This window comes from Anomaloglossus baeobatrachus, chromosome 5, assembly GCF_048569485.1.
Source record: "Anomaloglossus baeobatrachus isolate aAnoBae1 chromosome 5, aAnoBae1.hap1, whole genome shotgun sequence".
NCBI classification, from domain to species: Eukaryota; Metazoa; Chordata; class Amphibia; order Anura; family Aromobatidae; genus Anomaloglossus; species Anomaloglossus baeobatrachus.
Genome location: NC_134357.1, coordinates 264,774,091 through 264,786,110, shown reverse-complemented (window position 1 = coordinate 264,786,110; position 12,020 = coordinate 264,774,091). Strand labels below are relative to the sequence as shown.

The 12,020-nt window shown below is 41.8% G+C and overlaps 1 long non-coding RNA gene across 1 annotated transcript in view; it reads right to left on the bottom strand.

The window, feature by feature from the left end:
• The window catches only part of LOC142311232 (uncharacterized), a 62,313-nt gene that overhangs the window by 43,592 nt on the left and 6,701 nt on the right, over nt 1-12,020 (bottom strand). Inside the window, exon 2 of the long non-coding RNA XR_012754249.1 lies at nt 3,687-3,743. This is a non-coding gene — a long non-coding RNA (uncharacterized LOC142311232). The remainder of the gene's footprint in view (nt 1-3,686; nt 3,744-12,020) is intronic.

The following is a 12,020-nucleotide window of genomic DNA, read 5'->3' as shown; positions in this document are numbered from 1 at the left end:
GCAATTGAAATGCATGCTCAATTGGGTTAAGATCTGGTGATTGACTTGGTCATTGCAGAATGTTCCACTTTTTTGCACTCATGAACTCCTGGGTAGCTTTGGCTGTATGCTTGGGGTCATTGTCCATCTGTACTATGAAGCGCCGTCCGATCAACTTTGCGGCATTTGGCTGAATCTGGGCTGAAAGTATATCCCTGTACACTTCAGAATTCATCCGGCTACTCTTGTCTGCTGTTATGTCATCAATAAACACAAGTGACCCAGTGCCATTGAAAGCCATGCATGCCCATGCCATCACGTTGCCTCCACCATGTTTTACAGAGGATGTGGTGTGCCTTGGATCATGTGCCGTTCCCTTTCTTCTCCAAACTTTTTTCTTCCCATCATTCTGGTACAGGTTGATCTTTGTCTCATCTGTCCATAGAATACTTTTCCAGAACTGAGCTGGCTTTATGAGGTGTTTTTCAGCAAATTTAACTCTGGCCTGTCTATTTTTGGAATTGATGAATGGTTTGCATCTAGATGTGAACCCTTTGTATTTACTTTCATGGAGTCTTCTCTTTACTGTTGACTTAGAGACAGATTCACCTACTTCACTGAGAGTGTTCTGGACTTCAGTTGATGTTGTGAACGGGTTCTTCTTCACCAAAGAAAGTATGCGGCGATCATCCACCACTGTTGTCATCCGTGGACGCCCAGGCCTTTTTGAGTTCCCAAGCTCACCAGTCAATTCCTTTTTTCTCAGAATGTACCCGACTGTTGATTTTGCTACTCCAAGCATGTCTGCTATCTCTCTGATGGATTTTTTCTTTTTTTCAGCCTCAGGATGTTCTGCTTCACCTCAATTGAGAGTTCCTTAGACCGCATGTTGTCTGGTCACAGCAACAGCTTCCAAATGCAAAACCACACACCTGTAATCAACCCCAGACCTTTTAACTACTTCATTGATTACAGGTTAACGAGGGAGACGCCTTCAGAGTTAATTGCAGCCCTTAGAGTCCCTTGTCCAATTACTTTTGGTCCCTTGAAAAAGAGGAGGCTATGCATTACAGAGCTATGATTCCTAAACCCTTTCTCCGATTTGGATGTGAAAACTCTCATATTGCAGCTGGGAGTGTGCACTTTCAGCCCATATTATATATATAATTGTATTTCTGAACATGTTTTTGTAAACAGCTAAAATAACAAAACTTGTGTCACTGTCCAAATATTTCTGGCCCTGACTGTATATGATGGGGACAGTACTACAGGATAGGGACATTACTACAAGGGGACAAGGATGGGAAACATTATTATAGGATAGGGATAAGGCTGGGGACATTACTATATTATAGGGACATTACTATAGGATGGGGACATTACTGTAGGATGGGCACATTACTACAGAATGGGACAACTATATGATGGGGACAGTAATACAGGATAGGGAGATTGCTTCAAGGGGAAAAAGGGTGGGAAAACATTACTATAAGATGGGGACAAGGATGGACCAATTAATACAGGATGGGCACATTACGATAAGATGGGGACAAGGATGAGACACATTACTACAAGATGGGGACGAGGATGGGGCACATTACTAAAGGATGGGGACAAGATGAGAAACATTACTACAAGATGGGGACAAGGATGGGGCACATTACTATAGGATGGGGACAAGATGAGAAACATTACTACAAGATGGGGACAAGGATGGGGCACATTACTATAGGATGGGAACAAGGATGAGACACATTACTACAAGATGGGGACAAGGATGGGAAACATTACTATAGGATGGGGACAAGGATCAGTACATTACTGTAGGATGGGGACTAGGATGGGGCACAATACTAAAAGGGGACAAGGATGGACACATTACAACAAGATGGGGAACATTACTAAAAGATGTTGGTCAAAATTTCTATATAGTGCTAATTGTAACACTATTAGTTACAATAAAGGGATACAAGGTAAAAAAAAACAAAAACAACAAAACTCAAAATAAGGCATGACATTTTTTTTTTTACAATCAAAATTATTTTTTTTATATATATATTTAAACAAAGAATGTGCACATTTGTTATAATAAACAAGTGAAAAATGTTCAAAATCATTGATCCAAAGGTGTGTAAAAAAAAAAATAAATATATATATATATATATATATATATATATATATATATATATATATATATATATATATATATATATATATATATGGCACCAGTAAAAATATCACTTTGTCCTGCAAAGAATGCGGCCCCCCAAATTATTTTTTTTCCTCTGTGCGGCCCATACACCCAGCCGAGTTTGAGACCCCTGTTCTAGAGGTATAACAACCTCCACACACTGACCATGTGTCAAACAAATAGGGAGCATTAAAACATATGAGACACACCCATGGGTGGAGGTATATGGATAGGCAGACCCACCCTAATAAGTCTCATAGTACTACAGGCACCAGAGCTACCATCTTACATACCTTCCCCTCTACCTACAGCCATGAGGCTTGGCACTATTCACTACCAGACGAGAGAGTCTTTTCTGTTTTCTGTTGACTTTGAGTTGCGTTTTGGCTGCTGAGACATAGTCTGACACTTTTTCTTAAAGGGAACCAAACATCAGGATTTTGGAATATAAGGTAAAGCCAGTGCAGTACAGGCACTATCAGGCACAGGCTGTACATACCATTAGTGGGCAGCTCGGATGTTTAGGCTGTGAAATCCAAGTTTATGAAGTTTGAAAGTTCATCCACTTTTTGATTGACGTGTGCACTTCTCCAGATAATAATCGGGCGGGTCATGCACATGATAAACCCCCCCGCCGCCTGTTCCTCCCTCTCTTTGGCTGCATGTAAATTTCTCTATTCAGAAACACAGCGTCAGAGTTGGCGCCTGAGCATAGCGCTTATCTCCGGCGCCATGTTTCTGAAGCCCACATTACCTAGTCTTGTGCCTGAGAGGGCGGCGCATGCGCCCTCGCTTCTTCAGATCTCGTTTTGAGTGCGGGAACGCGCGGGGTCACAATAGGACTGGAGAACAGCTGATCTTACCGATTAGCTACAGCAGACGATATCGTAGCAGACGTCTGCTGCAGCTAATCGGTAAGATCAGCTGTTCTCCAGTCCTGCTGTGACCGCGTACTCCCGCGGTCACAACGAGATCTGAAGAAGCGAGGGCGCATGGGCCGCCCTCTCAGACACCAAACTGTAATGTGGGCTTAAAAAACATGGCGCCGGAGATAAGCGCTATGCGCAGGCGCCAATTCCGATACCGTGTAACTGAAGAGATAAATTTGCATACAGCCGGAGAGAGGGAGGAACAGGCGGCGGAAGGGGGGGGGGGCGGGAATCATGTGCATAACCCGCCCGGATATTATCTGGAGAGGTGCACACGTAAATCAAAAAGTGGATGAATTTTCAAACTTTATAAACTTGGATTTCACAGCCTAAACACCCGAGCTGCCCACTAATGGTATGTACAGCCTGTGCCTGATAGTGCCTGTACTGCACTGGCTGCACCTTATATTCCAAAATCCTGATGTTTGGTTCCCTTTAACTGATACAATCTCCAGTTCAGTTATTACATGAAATAGGTAAGTACATTTGTCAGATCTCCCCAGATATTATAATCTGACTTCTGCATAGCGCTGCAACTTGAGGACCTTGAAAATCCTTTTGTCATAAAGGTGATACAAGTGACTAACCTCCATCTTCTTGTCCCCTCTTGAGGTTGAGGTAGCCGGACGTTTGCTTTTCAATTTCTAGAAGAACATATAAAAAATATATAATTCTTTATTTTATTCACATTTCAAGTACATTTATAATTAACGGTAATGTAATATTGTAGCAGAGAGGCCCCCGGACATATTAATGCAATACTTCATGTCCTACAATAGGTTTTCCTTTGTGGGTAATCTGAGGCCACATTGTATTTTAGACTTCCTTTCAGGAGCAGGGTGGGGTAGCTTTGGTTATTTAAAGCAAATCATAGGCATTACAAGGACACTTGAAATCATGTAACCACCAAGGCCAGAAAAGATCAGGTTCTATCTGAGATAGAGATTATATATATATCTATATCTCCTCAGTGGGAGGTTTAAAAGTAGGGATCCACTTTTATCTGTGCCCTCTATGGATTTTGAGCAGACATTACTGAGATCCACATGCCTTGTACTACTTTATTTACCATTTACTATGATGACTACTGGCATTTATGTCATGTCACAGCCCTGCATGCTGTTAAGCCCTATATACACGTTTGTTAGAGGTCAGCTAAACATTGTTGGGGGCTCCTTTACACATTAGAGTATTACTCGAGCCCATCCATAAAAGTGGGTTCGGTGACTAATAATTTAATGTGTACTGAGACCTCTTCATGACACATGACGTACATCACGTACACTGGGTACAAAATGGATACAGCCGCACACTAAATGCCATCAATGTATAAGGTAACTCTGGTACTGCATTACTGCTAAATGAAAAAACGAGATTTTTAGTTTATGAATTGGCCAATGCATGTAAGCCCGGAAACCAACGGCAAGGTAAATCTCAATATTCCGGGTCCCTAACTAAAATGCCACTATATAGGTTAAAAACATCCTTGTCTGGGCAGCTAGACTAAAAATCTAACTTGAAATGCCACTATCTGGACTAGTACCAGGAGTCCTAGCTGCCCAGACATGGAGGTTAGTCCACATAGTGGCATTTCAAGTTAGATTTTTAGTCTAGCTGCCCAGACAAGGATGTTTTTAACCTAGATAGTGGCATTTTAGTTAGGGACCCGGAATATTGAGATTTACCTTGCCGTTGGTTTCCTGGCTTACATGCATTGGCCAATTCATAAACTAAAAATCTCATTTTTTTCATATAGCAGTAATGCAGTACCAGAGTTCCCTTATACATTGATGGCATTTAGTGTGCGGCTGTATCCGTTTTGTATTTGCTAGGTTTTTTCAGCTGGCACCTATACACACTTGTAGGATGTGCAGGTCAGTTTTTTGAAATGTACACTGGGTACGTCATGGATCGTGTAACAGCTGAGATGTGTGCCTACCAAGCGCAAGTGGAATTGCTCTCCACCCGCGCCTATTAACCCCTTACAACTCGCTGCCAAAATCTGACATTGAAATGTAAGAGCGCGCCGCCATTATCATAACTTAGTCACCCTCATCGGAAGTCACGTGACGTGATCACGTGTCTTCCAATGGATGCCATGGTAGCACAGGGTCATGTGATGACTCCTGTAGCTATCATGAGTCACTTTTTCTCACTGCCGGCAGACTGCTGTGTGTGAGAGTAAAGCCACTTTTCTCCAGATCTCAGCTGTGTGGCTGTGATCTCGAGAAATGGAAGAGCAATCAGACTGCTGATCGTTATAGTCCCCTATGGGACCTAGTAAAATAAAAAAAAGTTATAGAAGTTTTAAAAAATGTAAAAAAAATAAAAGTTCAAATCACCCCCCCTTTTGGCCCATTGAAAATTAAAGGGTTAAAAAAAAATATACACATATTTGGTATTGCCGCGTTCAGAAACGTCCGAACTATCAAAATATAAAATGAATTAATCTGATCGGTAAACGGCGTAGCGACAAAAAAAATTCCAAATGCCAAAATTACGTTTTTTTGGTCGCCGCAAATTTAGCGCAAAATGCAATAACAGGCGATCAAAACGTAGCATCTGCGCAAAAATGGTATAATTAAAAACGTCAGCTCAAGACGCAAAAACTAAACCATCACTGAGCCATAGATGCAGAAAAATGAGAACACTATGGGATTCAGAAAATGGCGCTAAAAATGCGCCTTTTTTTACAAACTTGTGAATTGTTTTTAACCCCATAGATAAAAGTAAACCTATACATGTTTAATATCTACAAACTCGCACTGAGACATCAGTTTCATCATATAGTGAACATGGTGAATAAAATATTCCAAAAACTATTGTGTGATCACACTTCTTTTGCAGGTTTTTCTGCTCTTAAATTTTTTTTGCTATTTTCCAGTACACTATATGGTAAAAATCATGGTTTCATTTAAAAGTACAGCTTGTCCTGTAAAAACAAACAAACATGTACATATATGGCAAGATTGACGGAAATATAAAAAAGTTATGGCTCTCGGCAGAAGGGGAGCAGATAATAAAACAAAAATGGAAAATCGCCAGGGGGTGAAGGGGTTAATGTTAACCAATAAATTAGCATATAATAATATAGTTACATTGTTATTAACATTTACAGACGAATGGACCACGACATGGCTATTGTTAGTATATTGGTCTCAGTATGCCTGTAGAACTACATTACTACACTCTGGCTGGCCCTTTAATGCAGCATTCTCTGAATGGCAGTGCTCTGTGCCATTATAAACTCTTTCCTCTCTGCTACATAAACAAGTTAGAGATTACAGAGAATAAATTATGGCCACACACGTCTACTGCTCCCAAGTAAAATGTGCACATCTCTGCAAAAGAATATTATTAATTTTATCCCTAAACGTGGCTACATGTACATCATTTCAGATTTCCAAACCCTACTTTCAGCCTGAAACATTTTTAGTACTAAAATCTGTGTGAAGTCTAGAACTGCCTCCTATTATTACTAGTCAAACCCTAAAGGCTGCTTTACACCAGACAATCTATCGTGCGATAGATCGTCGGGGTCACGGTTTTTGTGACGCACATCCGGCATCGCTGGCGATGCCGGCCTGTGTGACACCTCCTAGCGACGCAGTATCGCTCACAAATCGTGAGTCGGGTACTGCTCGTTAGGTTCCATAATATCGTTTAATTTGGTTGATCATCGTTTCCGTGGTAGCACACGCCGCTCCGTGTGACACCACGGGAACGATGACCAGCTCACCTGCCTCCCGCGGCCGCCGCCGGCTCTATGTGGAAGGAAGGAGGTGGGCGGGATGTTTACATCCTGCTCATCTCCGCCCCTCCGCTTCTATTGGCCGGCGGCCGTGTGACGTCGCTGTGACGCCGAACGTCCCTCCCACTTCAGGAAGTGGACGTTCGCCGCCCACAGCGAGGTCGCACGAGAGGTAAGTATGTGTGACGGGGGTTACTGACTTTGTGCGACACGGGCAGCGATTTGCCCGTGACGCAGAAAGGACGGGGGCGGGTACGATCGATTGTGAAATCGCACAATCGATCGTACCATGTAAAGCAGGCTTAAGACTACCCCTAATTGTTACCTACCACTAACATAACCCTGAGACTACCCTAATTGTTATATACTACTGACCTACGGTAATCCCGAGACAACCCCTGATTGTTACCTACCACTAATGTAACCCTGACACTATCCTACTTGTTATATACCGTACTACTGACATAACCGTGAGACTACCCTAATTATTATATACTACAGACCTCACCCTGAGACTACCCCAAATTGTTACCTGCCACTAATGTAACCCTGAGACTACCCTTATTGTTATATACTGCTGGACTAACCTCGAGACTACCCCTAGTTTGTAGATATTACTGACCTAACCCTGAGACTACCCTAATTGTTACCTACCACTAACATAACCCTGGGACTACCCTAATTATTATATACTACTGACCTACGGTAATCCCGACACTACCCCTGATTGTTACCTACCAATAATGTAACCCTGACACTATCCTACTTGTTATATACCGTACTACAGACCTAACCCCGAGACTACCCCAAAGTGTTACCTGCCACTAACGTAACCCTGAGACTACCCTTATTGTTATATACCGCTGGACTAACCTCGAGACTACCCCTAGTTTGTATATATTACTGACCTAACCCTGAGACTTCCCTAATTGTTACCTACCACTAACATAATCCTGAGACTACCCTAATTGTTATATACTACTGACCTACGGTAATCCCGAGACTACCCCTGATTGTTACCTACCAATAATGTAACCCTGACACTATCCTACTTGTTATATACCGTACTACAGACCTAACCCTGAGACTACCTCAAAGTGTTACCTGCCACTAAAGTAACCCTGAGACTACCCTTATTGTTATATACCGCTGGACTAACCTCGAGACTACCCCTAGTTTGTATATATTACTGACCTAACCCTGAGACTACCCTAATTGTTACCTACCACTAACATAATCCTGAGACTACCCTAATTGTTATATACTACTGACCTACGGTAATCCCGAGACTACCACTGATTGTTACCTACCAATAATGTAACCCTGACACTATCCTACTTGTTATATACCGTACTACAGACCTAACCCTGAGACTACCCCAAAGTGTTACCTGCCACTAACGTAACCCTGAGACTACCCTTATTGTTATATACTGCTGAACTAACCCTGAGACTACCCCTAATTTGTATATATTACTGACCTAACCCTGAGACTACCCTAATTGTTACCTATTACTAATGTAACCCTAAAGGGTGCTTTACACGCTGCAACATCGCTAGCGATCTCGTTAGCGATGTGACACGCCAGATCGCAGATGCGATCTGCCAAAATCGCACATGTGACCGGCGCTATAAAAACCAACCTATGTGCGATCTTGGCAGATCGCATGTCACATCACTAACGAGATCGCTAGCGATGTCGCAGCGTGTAAAGCACCCTTAAGACTGTCCTGCTTGTAATATACTACTGACCTAACCCTGAGATTAACCTAATTGTTATCTTCTACTAACATAACCCTGAGATTGCCCTACTTGTTATACGAGAGGCGATCCAAAAATAATGATAATCGGTTATTTCTATTGCACACAGAAATTAAAATATAATGTTTTCTTCTCTCTTAGGTACCTACCCACTAGTCCAGGAAAAAAAAATCACTTAAATAGGCCACGATTCCCGGGAGCTACATTCATTTGAATATGAACTGCCGAGGAGTGAACATCAAAATGGAAAAAAACGAGCTCAGAGCTGTCATCAAATACCTCTGCTTGAAAAAAATGACTACCAAAGACATACACAGCAACTTGGTGGAAACATTGGGGGACTCTTCTCCTCCATATTCCACAGTTGCACGCTGGGCCAAGGAATTTAAGCTGGGAAGAACATCGACGGAAGATGAACATCGTGAAGGATGCCCATCCACGTCCTTCAATGAAGAAAACGTGAAAAAAGTTGAAGAAGTTGTACTGGCAGATCTAAGAGTGACTATCAGGCATGTAGCTGAGGTCACAGGGATCTCATATGGCAGTATTCAAAGAATCCGTGCAAAAGAATTGCATATGAGAAAGGTCTCCGCGCGTTGGGTGCCAAAAATGTTAATCGATGAGCAAAACAAGAAACGAGTTGACATTTCAATAGCAAATCTCGAAAAGTTCTAAGCAGACAAGGAGAATTTTTTTGTCACATTTTTGACCATGGACGAGACCTGGATCCACCACTTTGATCCCGAAACTAAACAACAATCGATGACATGGAAACGAGCCGACGAACCGACGACGAAGAAATTCAAAGTGTCAAGCTCAGCAGGGAAGGTTATGGCGTCCGTTTTTTGGAACGCTGAAGGAATTATTATGGTGGACTATTTGGAGAAGGGAGCCACTATTACGGGCTACTACTACACAGAACAATTAAGAAGATTGCGGGAGGCTATCAAGGAGAAAAGGCGTGGCAAACTGCGGGCTGGAGTGTTGTTTCACCAAGATAATGCGCCGGCTCACAAAGCTGCAGTTGCCATGGCAACCATTCAAGAAATGGGCTTTGAACTGGTGTAACACCCCCCCTATTCGCCAGCTCTAGCCCCCAGTGACTTCTTTCTCTTTCCTCGCCTCAAGAAACACCTCCGGTGCAAGAAATTTGACGACAATAGCGACGTGATAACCGCTGTTGGGGTTTTTTTTGAGGGGCAAGATCAAGAATTTTTTTCAAAGGGAATTCTAAGTTTAGAAAAGAGATGGACTAAATGTATAGACTTGTTAGGAGACTATGTAGGAAAATATATATATTTTTTTTAATATATTCATTGTGTTTATTATTGATTAGCATTACTTTTGGATCGCCCCTCGTATACCACTGACCTAACCCTGAGATTACCCTAATTGTTACCTACTACTAATGTACCCTGAGACTTCCCTACTTGCTATATACTACTAAACAAACCCTGAGGCTACTCCTAATTGTTATATACTACTGACCTAACAACGAGACTAACCCTATTTGTTACCTACCACTAACGTAACCCTGAGATTACCCTAATTGTTTTATACTACTGAACTAACCCTGAGACTAACACTAATTGTTATATACTACTGACCTAACCCCAAGACTACCCCAATTGTTACCTACCCCTAAACGTAACCCTGAGACTATCCTTGTAATATACTACTGACCTAACCATGAGACTACCCTAACTGTTATATACTACTGATCTTCCCTGAGACTACCCTAATTGTTATATACTGCTGAACTAACACTGAGACTACCCCTAATTGGTATATATCACTGACCTAACCCTGAGACTACCCTAGTTTTTACCTCCTACTAAGGTAACCCTGAGACAATCCTACTTGTAGTATACTACTAACCTAACCCTGAGACTAGCCCTAATTGTTACTTACTACTAACCTTACACTGAGACTACCTTAATTATTACTACTAACATAACCCTAAAACTATCCTACTTGTAATATACTACTAACCTAACCCTGAGACTACCCTAATTGTTATACACTACTAATGTAACCGTGAGACTACCCTAATTGTTATCTTCTATTAACCTAACCTAACCCTTAGAGTGCCTGTAATTATCACCTACTATTCACCTAACCATAAGGCTACCCCTATTTCAAAACTCTAATGATAATTTCACTTGGAAACATTTTTGACAAATCTGTGCAAAACCATGAACTCCTATTATTGCTAACCTATATCTGAGAAGACCCCTAATTGTTACCTACTACTAACCAAACCCTGAGAATACCCTAATTGTTATATACTGTTAACTGAAGTCTGAGACTACCAATAATGTTACCTTCCACTAATGATAACCTTAAAAAATGTTTTCCTTCCACTAACTTAACACTGAGACTATTTGTTATATACTACTAAACTAGCCCTGAGACTAACCTTAATTGATACCTACTACTAAGCTAACTCTTAGAATACTTATTGTTACTCACTACTAACTTAACTCTGAGACCACCCCTAATTATCATTTACAATTTATCTAACCCACAGACTACCCCTAATTTTTACTGACTATTAACCTAACCCTGAGACAATCCCTTAGGCTAGGGTCACACAACCATAGATTCTCACATCCGAGAGAATTGAATCGATTATGCCAATGTAATGACACTCTGATCAAACTCTGATCATAGTTAGATCTGAATGTTTGCATAGTATGATCCGATTCTCTTTTGTGAGAGAATTGGGGCACACTGTGAAGATTGAGAACAAAATTTCTCCATCTTCTACATTGTGTTATTGCGACTAAATTGGACTGCACTGTAATGTTAGTGCAGACCGATAATTTCCACGCACCCATAGACTTGAATGGGCCAGTCTCATCCAACAGATTCTGTCAGTGAAAAAAATCGGTCATCAGCATTGCCCTATTCAATAACATTGCACCGATTGCTATCCGATAAAGAAAACAGATAGCACTTGTCTGATTTACAGTATATGGTGGCGTGAGCAACCCCTAATTGTTATATACTATTACCCTAACCCTGATACTACCCCTAATGATCTACTTCATTCCTAATCCAGAGCCTAACCCTAATGGTTACCTGCTACTCACCTAACTTTGGAATCAGACCTAATTGCTACCTACTACTAATCTAACCCTTAAGCCTGCTTTACACCTTACGATTAAGCATACGATATCGTATGCGATCGTACCCGCCCCCATCGTATGTGTGGCACGTTCAATTTGTTGACCGTGTCGCACAAACAATTTTTTCCCATCACAAGTACTTACCCTTCCATACGACCTCGCTGTGGGCGGCGAACATCCACTTCGTGGAGTGGGAGGGACGTTCGGCGTCACATCGATGTCACGCGGCAGCCAGCTAATAGAAGCAGAGGGGCGGAGATGAGTGGGACGTAAACATCC